Here is a 20,252-nt window from a genome sequence, read left to right on the forward strand (position 1 = left end):
ACTATACTATAGTACTGTTAGTACTAGTATTTCTCCAAACAAATTCGTTTAATTTGATACAACGGCACATTATTACCTGAAAAAAAGCTAAAATATGGTACACAAGAACCCATATCGAGCCCAATGCCACTTTGGTTTACCAATAGCGCGTCGCAATAACCAATCCCTAGATCCAAGACCTATGGTGTCACTGTACTTCTTGTTTACCTTTAGCGTAGGCTTTCTGAGGTCAATGCAGTTTTGTAAGGTCAGTTACCTTTTGTTTACCTTAAGTAAGGTCAAAAACCATTCCTGCTTTGTTGACCCATAGTGTTGACAACAACCATTCGCTAGATCAAAGAACCGATTGTTTACCTTTAATGAGGACAACAACCATTTTCTAGATCAATGACCGTTAACGGCGTCAATGACCATTTCGTTTACATTTAGCGAAGACACCAACCTTTCAAAAGAACAATGTTTCTTACCCTTAGCGAGGTTAAGGATAGGAACAAGGGATTGTTGACTTCAATTACCTTTGATGATTGCGTTAAAGTCTCCTTTACCTTATTGAACTCATTTTCTTGGTTCAGATATCTTAGAGGTTAACTGTGAGCTTTGTTTAAAACAGGAAAACCCGTTAACTTCGTTTGCACCAAACCATAATACCCGTCAAATAAAACAAAAAACTTCTTACAAGAACTTTATTTTGATCAGTCAGTTTTTAAAGCAGCTATATTTTGAACTGATGTTTTCGATAAATTCACTGTTGGCTTTAACAATAACTAGTGGAAATTTTCCTGAAGATATCTCATTAAATGAGAAATTTTGCACTCACTTGATTCCAAGCAATAACTTTGTATGTATGCTATATATTTTAATGGTCCGATATCAATGGTTACGATAAATGAGCAGCTTCTTGGGGGGAAAAAAACGTGCGATATCTGAAACTGAGAGAACTGTTCGGGAATATACATACTAGCATATGGAAAGAGGTGCCTTTTTCATGGCTATATTACCTCAACTTGTTTTGCTGATCATACATGTATATATTTTAAATGGTCTCCATTGTTAATATATAAAAAAAATTCATACATTTCTACTCATTATCGCTTTGATGCGTGTGGGTTACATTGCCACAATATGAATAAAACAACAAATACAACCAATGCTTATCTTATCATGAGCAAACAAACAGATTTATCTGCCGCGAATGATTTTCATTAACAAAATATTCAGTTATACCACACGCCGCAGCTCGTTGAACCACCGTTATATGTATTTGCCTCTGTTACTGCGAGTATTAAGTAACAGTATTGCCGCTTAGTGGTTGCTGGGAATAATATGTTGTTGTTGTAATTTTGTTGCTTAAATAAATAAGGAAAGTCTGCGCAATTGTTTTATGAAAACGTTGTATGTATATGATTTACTTGGCATAAGAATTATTTACTTTAAAATCAAGCGGATTTTTAGTAAAATATTTGGAATGTTTGAGTTGGGGAATGATAAAAATAAATTTCTGGTACCAACTGATATTATACCAGTATTAGGGAAAAAGTTTAAAAAGTATAAAGATAATTGGAATTCAAATAAAAAAAATATAACAATATATGGGAAAATATAACAATATATAAAATAATATGCGCTAATATGCTAAAAGAGCGCTGGTCCACAGTCATTTTTAAAAAAATATGAAATATGCCAAATTTTTCAGCTTCAATGGTACTGTGAACACATCCACAACGAATATCAACTTTCCCATTGTATCAGAAGGACGTATACTAAGTTTCTAGATATTTTTAAATATTTTCCCATTTTATCGCTACGGTGGCAAACAATAAAAAATATGAAATTTGAAAACCTACTAATTTTATTTCGCAGCATCTAAAGTTTAAGCGTACTATAAAAAAGTCATTACAAAAAAAATTATGCCATAAATTATTTACAAAATAAACTAAAAATCCTAACTCTAATTAAAGTAAACAAACTTGTAAGCTGGAATTATGATTATACTCGTATTTAAAAATATATCCCAATAATTACAAAAACAAATAAATAACATTTACATTTTTTTTCAGATTTATTAATTTGTCCTTCCATAATGGCAGAAATCTTAACAGCAACTGTAACTAACTAAAGCTCTAAGTGTAAGTTTTAAGTGTGCCTAAAGTGTTAAGTTTGAGCTTCAATTTCAACTCGTAATAATTCTCCATAATCGAAAGGATTTATTCAGAAGAAGGTAAGGAAAAAAAATTGATAAATATATATTTATATGTAAGGCAAATAGTGATATTTTAGAACGCTGTAAAAACTGTTGCCTACATCTTGGCGCAAATCTGAAAATACGAATTTTCCAACAGTTCTTTTATTGAAAAATAGCAAAAAGGCAACAAAACTATAGGATTACTAACGAGATTTCAGAAAAAACCTTATGTTGGCTATATAAACAAATAAGAAAATTTACAGCTGTGAAACACTTTTCATTCGGGCCAATAACAGATCAATTGAAAAGTCCCCGGTCTCACACATAAATGGCGCTACTAGAATTGAATGCATGTCAGCCCTAGCCTTCAAAAGGCGCGTGTATAAATAGCCGTTGAATAATTAGTTTGTTAATTATATCATTTTGAGTAATCATTATCAAACAATGAATAAAAAGGAGTTTGGGGTAGTGATAAAACATTTATTTTTGAAGGCAAAAACTTGGCTTAATGACGAGTTCTCGGACACCGCCATAGGAAAATCAATCATCAATGATAGGTATTCTAAGTTTAAAAAAGGTCAAAAAACAGTTTTTGATGAACGTAAAGTGAGATACCATGCACTTTCAATATATTAACTGAACGTTTGTAACGTATCATTTACGAGTATTTTTATATAAGTGAGCTCTGTGCAGAGTGGGTGCCGCGCGAGCTCACGTTTGACCAAAAATAAGGACGAGTTGATGATTCGGAGCAGTGTTTGGAGATGTTCTAGCGTAATAAGCCCGATGTGTGTGTAGATGTGTGACAATGGATGAAACGTGACTTTATTATTTCACTTCGAAGTACAATTGACAGTCAACCTAGTGGACTGGACACGATGAGCCTGCTCGAAAGCTCGAAAAAGCAGCAGAAAGCTTGGAATGATGTCAGTATTTTGGGATACTCATGTCACAATTTTTTGTGACTACCTTGAAATAAGCAGGATCATCACCAGCGACTACTACATAGCGTTATTGGACCGTTCGAAGGAAGAAATTACCGAAAAACGACCGTATGTGAAGAAGAAGAAAGTGCTTTTTCACCAAGACAAGGCATTGAAAACGATGAGAAAATCTATGAAATGGACTTAGAATTACTTCCGCATCCACCATATTCTTCAGACCTAATTCACAGCGACTATTTCCTCTTCTCAGATCTCAACAGAATGAACGTTAGGAAGAAGTTTTCGTCTAATGAAGATATGATTGCCGAAACTGAAACCTATTTTGAAGCATAGAACAAATCGTACTACAAAAATGACATCAAAAGGTGGAAGGTTGCTAAAATTAGTGTTTCTCCCTTAAAGAGTTCCATTGTTTTTGCTGTTGTATATTCGAAACGAATTTTGCCAAAAAACTCTGCTTTAATATGGGTTGGCCGTTGACTTTTTAATTGACTTGTTAAAATATCACTTTATAGGGTTTTAAATGGTAATAAAATACATTGCGGTTAACAAAGCAAGAATTTCTATTATTTTCTTTAATATTTTGAACAAATGGCTACCATGACTTTGTTTGCATATCTACGTACATTTTCGATGACCCGGTACAGCATTTCGGCTGCAATTTTGGCTATAGTAGCTAAATTTAGTTTTTGAGCTCGTCGAATATTGCTGATCGATTGGCGTAAGCCTTTGACTTCACATATCCCCAGAGAACATAATCTAGATTGCATGATCATAGCGGCTGTTAGAGTTTCCCAAAATTAACAAGTGGCCAACCTTGCAGAAAATACGTCCCTGATCAGACGTGAAAGATGAGGCGTTAAAATCTCTTATTGGAAATAAAGATCTTTCGATTTTATCAGGAAACAAGTTAGTCAACATCATGTCATAATGCTCACTATTGTTGGTAACGACATTTCCTTTCTCATTTCTAAAGCGATAAGGAGCGATGATGCCGTCATATCACAATGTGGCACAAAGGCGTTTTCTGAACCACCCGAGAATTCGACTCATCGCCAAAACGACAATTTTATTTGTTGGCGAAGCCATCGAGCCAGCTGGTGATCTCAACTGATAAGATGATTTTTCGATAAATATGAATTTGTGAATTTTCCGACTAACGTGAATTTTCTCAATAATCTTACCAATTTCCAAGCGTTGTACCAAAGTAAAACGTGACATGGTGAAAATGCAAAACGTACGGAAAATACTGGAAATATTTTACACAAATCGCTAAAAGAACATGGCCGCCACGAGCTGTCAAAATCATGTCAACCCTATTGGTAGACGCTATACTTGTCTTCTATCAATTTGATACACAAAAATATTGCAAGAATTCCAAACAAACAAAAATTACTGACAAAAAATTCTTTAAAAAACCAACTTCCTAGCAAATACATATATCCAAAATAGATTCACTCTTCAGTAACCTAAACATTACTCCCACCCTCATTCTTTTTATACCCTGAACAGGGTATATTAAGTTTGTCACGAAGTTTGTAACACCCAGAAGGAATCGTCGGAGACCCAATAAAGTATATATATAAATGACTAGTATGTCGAGCTGAGTCGATTTAGCCATGTCCGCCTGTCCGTCTGTTTGTATATATACGAACTAGCCTCTCAGTTTTTAAGATATCTTTTTGAAATTTTGCAAACGTCATTTTCTCTTCAAGAAGCTGCTCATTTGTTGGAACGGCCGATATCGGGCCACTATAACATATAGCTGCCATACAAACTGAACGATCGGAATCAAGTTCTTGTATGGACAACTTTCACATTTGACAAGATATATTCACGAAATTTGGTGCAGATTATTTTCTAAGACAACAATATAATATCCGATGAAATTGTTCAGATCGGTTAACTATAGCTTATAGCTGCCATACAAACTGAACGATCAGAATCAAATGCTTGTATGGAAAACTTTCACATTTGACAAGATATATTCACGAAATTTGGTATATGTTATTTTCCAAGGCAACAATGTAATCTCCGAAGAAATTGTTCAGATCGGTTAACTATAGCATATAGCTGCCATACAAACTGAACACATAGTTACTAACAGAAATGCACCTGTGAAGGGTATTTGGCTTCGGTGCAACTGAAGTTAACGTTTTTTCTTGTTTTAATTGATTAACTCTTGTACAGTTATGAGAATATACGCAAATAATAGCATCAGTAACTGTTAATAATTAGTTTTCCTGACATTCATTTGAGTGATTTACAGACCGTCGGCTTCAGCCAGTAATAATAAGAGTGTACACGACAGCCACTCACTGCTGTATGAATTTGTATATGTATTAGGAAAACATTGTTATGAGTCATCATAGATCATAATTATGCCAACAGCGACAGCAGACGATAAAACGCATCACTCAATTATGGCACATGCATGCCGACAAATGCTCGCGCCTGCGCAACAAAGTTAAGCTATCAATCATACGGCAAGTAAGCAAACAAACATAGTTAAAAATGCTTGAGGCAAGGTATGTAAAAGCTTAGAAAAATATGAGGGAAAGTAAAATATAAAAATTGGTGGCCTAATGTTTAGTACTTTTGGGCGCACGAGTTAACTAAAGTGGCTGTTTGCTGTGTTGAAGTTTAAAATAATTGATCTGTCTACTTTTAGCAGCGACTGTATGCGCGCCCAAATGGTTAATTACTTTAAAACTGGTGACCATATGGCAATGGCACACCAAAACAAAGCCACAAAAACTAAGAAATAAGTTTTTTCCCCCAAACACCGCCATTAAGCGGTTGGTGCGGGTGGTTGAGGGCGGCGGCGTGTGCTGCGACTTCGATATACCACACATGATTGCGCGCAAATATTTCAACGTTTGTGCGCTAATTGAACCGCAAAGCGGGTATTTAAAACGAGCCCAGATATACAAACAATAAAAACGTAGAAATTCAGATGCACACACACACACACAGGCTACCATATGAAGCAATGGCGGTGCGCTTATCAGTTGTCTGCATGAATGCTGTTGTAAATTTGTATAGCGCAAAGGTAGCAGCGGCGAGAGCTGGAATAAAGCAGAACTTTGCCGATACAACAACAACAACAGAGCTGAAATATGCCGCTTTTTGTTTGTAATTTTTGTATATGTAAAAGATAGACATACATACATATATATATGTGGGTATACATATATGTTTGCATGTGTGTGCGTAAATGTCGAAAAACATTCAGCATAACTTGTGGGATTTCGTCATTCACACAGTCAATTGTCCAACTTGCCAATCCCGCATTGCCTGCACACACAGTAAATTCGTTACTCATACGCCCCGTGGCACCAACTGTGCTTTCGCTTTGTTTTCTGCGATAGCACGCAACAATTTTGATATGCTGGTCGGCATTCATAGCTTGATTCGCGCGCACAAACATATTGAAACGTTATGCTGCTGCGTATGTGTTTGTGTATGTGTGTGTGTGTGCGTATTTGCCTTTTGCGGTAATTATATGCAAACAAGGCGCATATCGTTTGTCAACGCTGCCGCAGTGGATATTTTTTATGCTAAAAATGAATTTTTTTGCAAATATTACGAAAACTTTGCATATCTATGTATGCTTTGTAGCACTGTTGCAAAAAAAAATTTAAATACACTATTTTTAGGACACAGGCACACATACAAAAGTATACATACAAACGCAAATATAAAATTATGCGTGTGCTTTGTAAGCGTATACCAGTAAAAGTATGTCTAAGCATTGTTTTGCTAGATTATGACCCTCGCACACACACTACAATAAACTGTTTGCTATGCTTGAGTGCGCCTAACAGCCACCAAGCCGACGCCTACTGCCTAATGGTCGAAGGTCTTTAGCCCGCTGCCAGTCAACTCCATACAGATTACATCACACGTACACAGGTGTATGTGTGTGTGTGTAGTTATGCGCAGTTATTTGTCAGTTCGTTTGCTCGCTTATTTATATATTCTTTTTATTTAGTTATGCACCATTCCTCTCTCATTCTCTTATTTGTCAACTTTCTATTTCTCAGCGGCCTCACTTTGCTTGCTCATTTGCCAGCTTCCATCTTGCTGTAGACCTTTTGCATATTTCTTATTTATTTATTTATTTATTATTTATTATGTTGGAGCGGTCGGTGGCATGCATTCTCTGCGGTGCTGCGTGCTATGCCCGGTTCGTTAACTTTTGTTGCGACATTCAGTCCACAATATTATTTACATATATGTATATCAAAATCAGTTTTAATGTCAGCAACAAATGTTAGTGTAGGCAAGATAAACTTACATATACAACTTACATAGTCAGTTATACCTTTTCTATACATATATAATATATATATGTATTTGAACATGAGTATATTTGTAGCTGTGTTAAATATGTTAATTGTATGCTCTAAGCTCTGCCTGTAGAGGTTTGCAAGAACTTATTTGCACATTAAATTATGTAATGTCGATAGACGCCAAAGCAGTGAAGGCCAGCAAAAAGTGAACAGACAGTTCCATAATGGCTTAAACAGAAGACTTGCTTCATGATTTAGATTTAAGGAATATAAAAAAGGTTTGAAAAAAATCTTTTTTAAAGAAGACTAAATGGTATTTATTTTTTGAACTCTGAAAATTTTCATTTCCCTATTTTCTCAGTAGATACATAATTATCTAATTCGAATTTTTATCCGCTCAAGCACTGTCAACTAGGCAGGTTTATGGCTCAAAGAAATGTCTAGCATACATTTACATTCCAACTCTAACTAACACGTCTAAAACCCTTCTTTTTTTAGTTTTACCATATCAAAACAGTTTAAAGTTGTCTAAAGAAAAAAAAAAGAAAAAAAACTAAATTTTCGCCTATCTTAATTATCGCCTGCAAATAGGTTCCTATGCCAGCACAAGCATTCCAACGTTCAATCCAACTTCAAACACTTTTCATAAGCCTCGCCTGAGCTGGACTTCCATGTCTTCAGCTAATTTTGTTTTTTTCGGTTTCGGATATGTTTTTCAAGCGCTATTTGCTAACTTATTGAACAGTTTCATCATCATATTCATCAACTCGCCTATCTGTTTACCAGTTATGATGCATTTGATGAATGTAAAGTCCTCAGCTGCATTGTGAAGCATCGCTTTTGTGATCTTTAAAATATTCAGGTCTTTTGGTAAAAGTCTAGCATTGACGTGATTCATATCCAGTATAGCACTGATGCCGGAACGACGATTTTCAAACACAATTCTTTAAATTTTCTGATGTCATATTCATTAGCAGAGCGACTCGGATGCGCAAAATATTCGACGAATTTACTATCTTCGCTGAATGCTTTGAGCAGCTCAAAAGCTTGCATTTGTGAAAAGTTGGACTCCACAAAATACTTTTGCAAGATTTTCAACAATTTTATAGTCGTAATTCCACTGGAAACAATGAAATTTCAAAAAAACAGATTTGTTTGATTCTTCTATATTATTAATCCATCTATCTGTCTTCATCTACATTTCTATGTCTTAACCAGACCTTCCAGTATCATATACAAACATTTTAATTTAAAATTTTTAGTGCCACTCATAGTATCACTAATAAATCCATTAACACTCTGTAACAACAAAAAATGTTTATTCCCATAATAAACCATATATTATTTCTAAGTCTCCAGCCTTTTTTACGCCATCGCACCTTTATATTTATCTTCCTTCTTTCTACTCTCTCCCGACATCAAATCACAGCCACAACAACTCTTTCTGCTTGTCCATATACATACATATATGAACATATGTTGAAATCAGCGCCATTGACAACGAGCACATATTTGCGTAACAGATGTTTCAATATTTTTGCGTTTTCCTCTTTACGCCTTTGACAGCTTAGGCGCACAAGGCTGCACGTATCCTTGTGCATGTGCTGTCCTGTCGTTCCTGACGTATTGCCCACGCAAATCATTTGTCTCAATGTCATTTTGATGGCCATTTGGTTATGCGACACCTGACAGAAGTTTCATTTTGCGTTTTTGATAGCCTTCAAGTGCACGGCGGCACCTGCCGGATGTATTACCACTCAAATCTTTTTCCTTGAAAATTTGCTGTTTTTGATTTTGTAGTGTGAAGGTTGGAAAATATATATTTTTTTAATGCAGAATATGACTTAGAATGCGTTGTTAGATGTTTAAAGTGTGAATATTTCATTGAAACTAGCTTATTCCTAAGCCATTTTCTGTTAGCTTTATCTCTATATATGCTTGTGAGGCGATTTTTTGTTAGAGGGTTCAAAGGACCATTTCTGCTATAACAATAAAGTATTAATCCTTAAGTAGAATGCTCACTTCAAGAGTTATATAGACGAATACAGCTCCATGTCGCAATCCAAAGAATTCCATTTTTTGCTAGTTACATATATTAAACAGAGGTTTTTGTCGTTCAAACGGAGTTATAATTAACAGATTAGGGAACTTTAAAAACATTTTGGAACCATTTTCGATTGCTAAATCATTGCTTAGTAGTTCGTCCAGGTCTTAAATTCTATATTGCCATTTAAAGCTTTACTGTTTGCTGTCACGAAATATTGTTTAAAATCTAAAATATTAGGGGTCAATGCTGACAGATTAACACCTCTTACATGCACCCTGAAAATATCTAATTCAAACCGTCAAAACTTTAAATTAGATTACCTCAGAAGAATATTTAGAAACACTAATTTTAGGCAGCAGGTTGGAGAAGTGTTCCATCCACTATTTCAGTATGCTCTTGGCATCAGTCACTAGATCACCTCTGGGAAGCATTCCCCGGTCTGAAAACCTTCTGTTAATCGCTGAATTTTTTTAATGCGTTTGCCTTGGTCGTCATCAAAGAGGAGGTCTCTCATCCGAGACTGTTGTTTCCTTTTCGTTGGGGATATTTTTACGTGACGGGTCCCAAACCCAGTGCACAACCCTGTAGAGGGGATGTTTCGCCTTCTCACTTTAGCTCGCTTTCAAACGGATGTTTTCTAGCTACCCAGATAATTGGTCAAAGACCGGAACTCGTAAGCTGCTTGTGCCATATGTAAAATAATCGTTTTGGCCAGTCTCAAGTGAATGGCGCTCAGAGAACTTTTCTCACTTGCGTGAACTTCTATAAATGACTCCATCCTGCATCCAAATTTCAAGTTTGGTTCTAAAAAAAAAGTAATAATGGTACACTTTCCAGAAAGGATCATTTCAGCGGAAGATTAAGGTATTTTATTTGCTTTCCCACTTTTACCACAACAAGAGAATCTCTTCTAACCTTCAATTACAGACAAACGGGTCTGTATTCTTAATCAAATACATAGTTTTAACCTTCCTATCTACTACAACGACCATGTTTAACCCAACATAAATACTTAGCCAGCTAATAAAAATTATAACACATTAACCTTCACCCCTCCAAACCGCAAAGCGAATGGTCAATATGAAATTATAATTTAATGCTCAAGCTCTATCACCACACAGTAACCATTTCTGCACAGTAGGCTATCAAAAAATTCATCAAACTCATTAAAAATTATTTATTGATTGTAAATTACTGCATATACCGACAGCAGTAACGTTATTCGATACACTCTAATATATGTTTTGTTCATTATGCGGTATTTTGCCAGCCAGCCATGCAGTAATCCAGTTAATTTGACTTTTTGTTGGCTATACATGCATACAAATACACATAAAACATAAATCTATAAGTATATACTATATATCGACCTACGCATATATTTAAATTGACCTACGCCACTTGGCTAATGAGCAAATATTTTATTAAATATGCGACAATTAATGAAAATTGGCATTTCTATGCAAACACATAAATAAACGTAAATATATACATACACCAATGTAAAAACACAACAACAACAACATAAACCGTTTATCCATAGGAGCCAGCAAAATACTCCTACATACACACACATGCACATGTAAGCCCATAAAAACTTATGACATTTGATATCATGCGAACGTGGCTATATTTAAATGGCATAAATATTTACAATTATTGCAAAATTTTATGCATAAATAAGCAGGTAAATATTTATTGGTTAATGAATAATTTCGGACTATGACTTTATGGTTTTGTAAACATTTGTACGTGCAACATTGTACCCACATTGATATACAGGCATATATTTCATTAATTAGCAAAAAATTGCTTTGCATATCTCGCTAAACTTGCATATATATGTATGTACAAATTTGAACATGTACATATGTTTGATTGTTTGTAAGTGCTTTTACAACGGGAATTAGCACTACTAATCCAGCTGCTAAATGCTGGCTTAATGAACGGCAAAAACCATCACTGGATGTGCATATTCAACCAATTATGAATTGATTACATTTTATTTCGTAGTTATTGATGAAAATCGAAAGGTTTTCAATTTATTGATATATGATTACGATAGGCAAATTCTTTCAAATTTGAAATTGTAATAAAAATTGCCAGAAGCATAGCAATATCAAGGAATTTCAATTACAGTTTACAATAAACAGCTAATTAAGCGGGACATTACCCTAAATTAAATTAAAATAATTATTTTCTGAATATCAACGCAATTGGTCCCATCAGTAAGGCATTTTTTCAAGCTTCTTCCATTTACTACTGCAATCAATAATAAAGTGATCATCACTTTAAACGCTATCAATACAATTACCGTATAAGTTTATGTTTCCAAATTTTTAGGAAGCAATATCATGACACAATTCTACTATTATAATAGCTAGAATTATAACAATACCAAAAAAAAATCAATTCAAGTACTAAATCCGAAATCAGAGCCGAAACCAAAATCAAAATTAAAACTAAAGTCACTTCCAATGCCAAAACTTATACCAACACCAACACCAACATTACCATTTGGTATAGGCCAAAACTAATATCAATACCAATGCCAATATCAATACCGATACCAATAACAATACCAATACCAATAATAGTACTAACACCACAACTAATACCAATACAACTTCCAAAACCAATATCAATACCATTACCAATACCAATATCAGTACTAATACCACAACCAATATCAATACCATTACCAATGCCAATACCAGTACTAAAACCACAATACCAACTGCAATGCCAATACTAAAACCAATAGCAATACCATTACCAATGCCAGTACCAATACCAATACCAGTACTAATACCACAACCAATATCAATACCAACACCAAAACCACTGTCAGTACTAATACCACAACCAATACCAAAACCAATATCAATTCCAATACCAATAGCATTACTAATATTAACACCAATATCAATACCAATACCAATACCATTACCAATATTAACACTAATACCAATACCTACATCAACACTTATATCAATACCAATACCAATATACCAATACCCAATCCAAATCCAAACCTATTCCAAAACGAAAACCAATACTATATGTAATACTAAAATTAAACCAAAACTAATACTAAACAATTGATCTGAACATTTGAAGTCAATCCCGGTAATAGTTTTCGAGATAGACTTATGGGCGTATTTTTAAGAATATTAGTATTCAGAGTAATCGGCTTCCATTACTTGAAACACATTTGCCTCGGAACATCACTTCAGAGACGGTCAACACAACTTCTCCAAAAGGGCTGAAATTTTCAGACCATGCAATATATTTCCGAAATAATAATGGAAGCAATAAGAATTTGGATAACAATTTTGATTTTTTATAAATGAATTGAGATGCCAACATCTCCTCAAAACTCAAAATTTTGACAAGTCCCTCGATCATATCATGTATATTATATAATATACCAATATCAATATATGCAGTTATGTGAAAAATAATCAGGAAAGTGGTATGCGGTTAATGAAATAAAAGTCTATCTAGAAATATGGGGGAATCAACGGCAATTAACTAATCAAATTAATTGAGAACAAACTAAAAATAAGTTTTTTTTTCAATTTTAACATTATTTTGCAAATGCTCGTATTTTATTATATTATATATTATAAGGACACTTCATAGTTTACTATAAAAAGTACCATTTTAAATAAAAAAATGTAACTGGTTTTCGTTCAATTGTGATAATATCAATTTCTAAGTAGTTTAATGTTTCGTTGAAAATCCATGGTTGTTTAAAACTTATTGACACCGCTTCAGCGTAGAGTCCACTAGGTTTAGGCAGCTGAAAACTGGAGTTGCATTGCATGAATTTTGAATATGTTGAAAAAGCTCTTCATTATTACTTGGGCACTTTTCTCTTAACGACGCTTTCAATGTATTTCACAAATTTTCAATGGATTTTTGATCTGGGGACTGCGGTGACCACACCATTATTGACAATAAACCAATCTTTTGTACACTTAGCCGTGGTTTTAGGGTCGTTGTCCTGCATAAATATCCACCTAAGTGGCATATTGTTTTCAGCTTTCTATAGCATAAATTCTTGTAGTATTGCCATACGATCGGTTGCCTTCATAGTTACCTGTATCCTATGTAGTGATCCCCGACAAATGTATGAAAACGATCTCCAACCCATAATGTTTCCGCCAACATGTTTAACGGTCTTTATCGTATACTTAAGGTTATAGGCTGCATTATACGGTATTTTTACATAATGAATACCTCAATCAGAATTAATTAAGTTGACTTTTGTTTCGTCGAACCCGAAAATGTTACGTCATTGTTATTTAGGCCAAAGAACATGTCCTTCAGCAAACTTAAGCCTTTGTTGTACGGTCTTTTTTGACAACATAGGCCCTTTTCTCGTGCTTCGGGTCTTAAGATTTTCCTTAATAAGTATTTTGCGGTTAGTTGATGGGTCAACATCAATATTCAAAACATATTTTATAAGTTTTGATGAAATAAGTGGATTTTTCTTAACACAGCACTCTATATTTTTCTGACAAAAAATGCAATTTTTGACTTCCTGCGGCGTGTTTCAATCTGGGGAACCCATTTTACTGCTTGTCCAACCAGTGTTTTCGAAGCATTCAGAAAAAAAGTTTTCTCTTGTTCCACTCTGCTTTAGTAATACCACACGTACAGTAAAGTTTCGCACTTTACTTACCTGCTACAGACACTTATAACATAACCCAACACTTTCAGCTATAAACACAAGAAACGCTCGAGATTATTACATAATTCATTTAATTTATTTTAAATGATTTAATTTTATTGCCTTGGCGCCTATATAATGCCGAATTTCATGACACGAAATAAAAGTAAATAAAATAAAAAACGGAGCTCAAGTATATTCTTGAGTAAGCCATAGCCAGTTGCCTGCACGTTTCCACTATTTCTTATAAATCCAATACTTTAACGAAAACGAACTGCCCTCACCCAGAATATACGGGTATTTGTAGATTTTTTTCGCATAGCCTGCACTTCGTACTTGATCCTTTGTGACGTCAAATTGAAACGTGACACGCAGCACCCACACCATTACACACACACATACACACTCACGCCTTCCTACACAGCGCTAGCTGTTAAGCAACAGCGTAACGGCCGGCGAGCAGTTCCAAAAGCGGCATACCATTTCGTGCTATAACAAGCTTAGGATTTCGTGATTGCGCCGCCATGGCGGATGAGCAATAAATTCCTTTCAATTGTTTCAGCAAACTGCATTACGAACATGAAGCGCGGCGAGCGTGAGTTTTGCAAAGCATGTGAAACAATATAGAAAAAATTCTGAAAAAAAAGATTGTGAAGAAAATTGTACGCATTTGAAAACAAGGACGCTTATAAAGACAACAACTACAAAAACACACAATGTCACGTTTCAAAAATAAATTGCCATCAAGGCTGTGTGCTGGTCAGCAGCGCGCGCGGGGTGCTTGGTTGTGAGTGCCCAGGGGGAATACTCAGCTCAAAACATAATGAAAAGATTTGGTGAAAGAAAAATGACGAAGAAAGCAAAAGCGAAACGTGAGCTGGAGCAAATTGCATTTGGAAATAGGTCTACCAGTTTACGGTTACCACAAGCCATGTCTGCTAAACTCATAAAAGCAGATAATAAAGATAAAAACAAAAGCAAACGAGTTGAAGCAAAGCTGAGAACAACGGAGAACGCACGCAAACGACAGCGCCACAGATTAGATTCACTTGCGTTGGCAGTTGCTTTGTCTCGCCGCTGCGCACGAGTGAGGAAGAAGCACAGCATAAAGAGCAGTTCTTGTTGACAAAAGGAAACGCACAATCAAGAGCGCAAAATGAAGTGTGCCTGTGCGTGTGACCTCTGGTTATAATAACGGTTAGCTTCCGACTTGATTGTTTGCGGAGAAATGCGAGTAGATAGAGAAAGCTGCGGAACTGAAATTTTAATAAAAAATAATAGCAAAAAAAAAGAGAATTCCAAACTTCAAATCAAACAACTAAAGTTCCAGTTTCATATATTAAGCTAAGCATAATGAAATGTTTTAAATCGGTAATAAGAAAAAACGGATGGCAACTAACTAAAACTAGATTGCAATTAAAGCCTTATATCAGTTGATTCTTCTATACAAATCCGATATTCGTTGAGTGGGGTCATTATTTTGCATCCTATTAAAGTCCCTTACAACCAATACCAATAACAATACCAATACCATTACCAATACCAATACCAATAACAATACCAATACCATTACCAATACCAATACCAATAACAATACCAATACCATTACCAATACCCAATCCAATTCCAACACCAAATACAAATTCAAAACCTATTCTAATATCAATGCCAATACTAATACTAATGTATTAACAAGACTAACCAATACTAATACCAATAACAATACCAATACCAACACCAATACCAATAACAATTCCAATACCAACACCAATACCAACACCAATACAAATAGCAATACCAATACCATTACCATTACCAATACCATTATCAATACCAATACCAATACCAGTACCAATACCAATACTATTACCAATACCATTAAAAATACCAATGCCAATACCAGCATCAACACCAATACCAATACCAGTACCAATACCCAATCCGATTCCAATTACAATAAAAGTACCAATACTAACCAATTCCAACACCAAATCCAAATTCAGAACCTATTCTAATGACGATGCCAATACTAATACTAATGTATTACCAAGACTAACCAATACTAATACCAAACACGTTTCTAACACCAATACCAATAACAATACCAATACCAACACCAATACCAATAGAAATAGCAGTACCAATACCAATAACATTATCAATACCAATATCAATACCAATACCAGTACCAATACCAATGCCAATATCAATACCAATACCAATACCAACACCTCTTCTCATGTTTGGTAACAATCTTCATCGAGTAATACTTTCTATACCTTATCTTCAAACAATATATTGGCAAAGCACAAGAATACTATATATGTACATATTTATAAGCCCAATATCTGTCAGCGGATCGAATCAATTTTGAGGTTATTTCTAAGAATCGATCAACAAAGTACCGTAATAATAAGACCAATTTCCTACTCTACACTTCAACTGTAAGGTTAGACTCAAAATTGTACGCATTTTTTGGCTCTCTCGACCAAATTTTTAACTATTGTCTAGCAAGAAAATCATTTGAACCCCTTTGGAAGCATACAGTTTTTTTCACCATCATTTGCCTTATTTTCTGTGCTTCCCCTACCCACTATCTCTATGCGCTTAACAAAAGAACACACCGTTGAGTAAAAACTCTCACTTGAAATTTTATTTTCTGCATTTTTTTCGCATTTTACCGTTGCTCTTTTGATCCCGTCTGTCAGTCAGCTTTGCTCGTACGCTGCTGACATTGTGCTCAGCAGCAACAACAAGAGCAGTAAAAGAAAAATAGTGAATAAACAAATGGCTATAGCAGGCAACAACAATAAAGCTGTAGTGACACGATTGCCGGTGCATTTTCCATGTTGTTGAGTTCAAATTTCATATTTGTGCGTGAATTGCTGCATTCAGCGCGGTTTGAAGGTGGAGCAGGCGACGTTTGGAGAAATTGAGTTTGCGGGTAATTATGTACTTGAAAGCGCTTCACAAAGCGTGCGCCAACACAATATACCTAAGATGCTGCTGCTTCTGCTTTCTTCTCCGTATTTTTTAGTTTTACGAATTTCTGCGCATTTTTTGCTGTTTTTGCTGGGGTTTATTGTTTAGTTACTGCATTTATTGTTATGTCATCGTCGAGTTTGCGGTTGTGCCTTTGTATGGACATTTCTTTTTCTAAAGCTCTTCATTTTTATACACTCGCAACATGTGACACAGGGTATTATAAATTTTTTCACCTAATGGTTGTTTGTAACACCTAAACCTAATCGATTTAAATATAGAGTTTAATTTTTAAACAATGGTTGACGAGAATTTAAAAAAAATATTAAAAAATGTGTTTAAATAAATTTAATTGAAAATAATTAATTAAATGTAATGTTAAATTTGAGATATTTAATTACAAGTAAAATTAAGTGTTTAATTAATTAAAAATTAATTGCATAATTAATTAAAAATTAAAAAATAAACTTATTGGATGAATCACTTAATTTTAAACAAAATTATATATGTGACCCGAAAATAAATTCAAATTAATTAACTAAATCCAAATTTAAAATTAAGTATGTAATTAATTAATTGTAATACATACACTTTAAATAATTAATTAAATGTAGCAAAGTAAAATTAATTACTTAATTAATTAATAAACTAAATTTCATATATTTCTACGTAATAAAAAACGATACATTGAAATTAATTATTCATTATTGATACAAAAAAAATTATAATTACTACAATATATTAAGAACAAAATTACAATTATTTGATTAAATACTAAGTTTTTACTAAAAATTAGTATAAGCAATACAAAATTAATGTTAAATATTTAATTAAATTCAAGTTCAAATTATTTATTTAATTACCCGATTCTTGTAAAACAACTATTTTTGCAACCAATTATTACCAACAATTAATTAAATACAAAATTACAATTAGGTATATAATTAATTAATTGTAATACATAAATTTAAAATAATTAATTAAATGTAGCAATGTGAGTTATTAAAGAAATTCTAATTGATATATTTCAATTTAATAAAAAAGGTATTGAAATTAGTTAATTAATTATTTCTTACTGTCACAATAAAATTTTATAATTTCGAAAATAAATTAAAAATAAAATTAAAATTATTTGATTAAATACTAAGATTTTACAAATAAAAAAATCAATTCAAAAATTAATTTTAAATACTTAACTAAATTGAAATTGAAATTAAAATTATTTAATTAATTACCAAATTCTTGCAAAACTATTTAGGCAAATTTGGAAGAGCCAATTAAAAGAAATTTACAATTCAGTACATAATTAATTAACTGTAATTAATTTCTTAATATTTAATTAAAAGTAAAATTGAAATTACTTGCATTATTTAGTCACAAATTTAAAAAGGCTAATTTAAAGTAAATAAAAAAATAGTATAAAAAGTAAGTATTTAATTATAAAAAAAAATAATAATTATTAAAATTAAATGCTTAATTATAAAAATTAAGTCCTTATTTTTTGCACCGAATTCCAAATATCTCACGCGCTCAAATTCTTACAAATTTAAGTAGAAATAATTTCCGGCTGCCGCCGAACACAACAGCTCCCTACTTGTTTGCGTTCATTTTGTACTAAAGCATGAGAAAATTATCACAATGGGAGCTCTTAGAGTCGCGCCCTTTGACAGGCGCTGCTTTAGTATTGGAGACAGAATTGTTGCTTGTTGTTATGCATTTTGCTTAAAAAGCAAAGATAAAATTTTTTATTGTATAAATTCTCATTTAAAATACTTGAATGTCTTTTCTGCGTGGAATTGCACGCACATATATACAAAATAAGACGAAACTGCAGGGGTTTCCAAAAGAAAAGAAAAAAGAAAAAACTAAAAAATTATATGTCGAAAGCAGTAATTTTTTTGTGCTGTTTGAAGTGGAAAGCATCACTTTAAATTGGCTTCAACTGATGCTTTGAGATGTGGATATGTGGACAGTGAGGCTTGTATGAATACATGAATGAATCGCAAATTCGAGATACCAAATGCAGCCAGGTCCTTCTCCACCTAATCTCCGCCTTCCTCTCTCTCTTCATCGGCTGGTTCTGAATCGAATATTTTCACAGCTGGAGTGTTGTCATTAATTCGGACGACATAACCGAGCCAGCGGAGCCGCTGTCTCTTAATTCGCTGAACTATGTCAATGTCGCCAAATATCTCGTACAGCTCATCCTTCCATCGACTGCGGTATTCGCCGCTGCCAGTGCGCAAAGGGCCATAAATCTGCCGCAAGACCTTTCTCCCCAAAACTACTAACGCCGGCTCATCAGATGATCTCATTATTCAGGTCTCCGCGCCATATGGCAGGATGAACTTGTAGATCACCAGGTTATATGATGAAGATGTTACTTTTTTTGGACTTCCGATAGACTAAATCCCATCAGTATAAAAATTTGAAAGAATTGCATCCATCTATTGCATTTTTTGAAATCAAATTGACACAGAATTCGAAGGTCAATTGAGAAATCGCTGGCTTACCATAGTGCAACACATTCTTTTGGCAAAAATCGTTTTTTTTTTTTGTATTCAACACAGTTTTCTTCAAGGATGAAACACTGATTATAGTGACACTCCTGTTAATAGTTCTTTTTTTCAAGACGCCATAATATTACCAACCGACTCTTTTCTACGTTTTGGAGCGGGTTCATCATTTGCAATCCACCCGGATGAATGTCAGTTGGACTTCAAAGTAAAATGGTAAAGCCACGTTTCATCAATTGTCACATATTCTTGCAAAAACTTGGGTTTATTACGAAACATCGGCTCGTCGTTGGTTTTGATCAAAGGTAGGCTCGCGCGGCACCCACTTTATACAGAGCTTTTTCATACTCAAAAATTCGTGAATGAAATTATGTACACCTCCCGTTGAAATCTTCAATGTCTGTTATCTCGAACAACTTCTCGGTCATCCAGGAATATTTTGTTGAAATTTTTGAGGTTTTCTTTGGCAACAACCTCCACTGTGTTCACCGTCTTCTGAGCTCATTTCCACGTTTTAACTTAGCATACCTATCCTTGATGGATGATTTTCCAGGCACAGTGTTCGGAATGGACAATTGTCCTTATATTGATACCACCTCTCTTAAGTT

General features: G+C 34.1%; 1 protein-coding gene and 1 long non-coding RNA gene across 3 annotated transcripts in view; one reads left to right on the forward strand and one right to left on the reverse strand.

Annotated features, from left to right (window-relative positions):
- LOC120771556 overlaps window positions 1-20,252 on the reverse strand; it is a 104,276-nt gene that overhangs the window by 37,666 nt on the left and 46,358 nt on the right. The window lies entirely within an intron of this gene.
- LOC120771554 (diacylglycerol kinase 1) overlaps window positions 1-20,252 on the forward strand; it is a 195,647-nt gene that overhangs the window by 27,377 nt on the left and 148,018 nt on the right. For both annotated transcript variants that reach the window (XM_040099615.1, XM_040099616.1), the window contains exon 2: window positions 2,058-2,218. The gene's annotated coding sequence lies outside the window, so the exon portion shown is untranslated. The remainder of the gene's footprint in view (window positions 1-2,057; window positions 2,219-20,252) is intronic.

This window comes from Bactrocera tryoni, chromosome 3, assembly GCF_016617805.1.
Source record: "Bactrocera tryoni isolate S06 chromosome 3, CSIRO_BtryS06_freeze2, whole genome shotgun sequence".
NCBI classification, from domain to species: Eukaryota; Metazoa; Arthropoda; class Insecta; order Diptera; family Tephritidae; genus Bactrocera; species Bactrocera tryoni.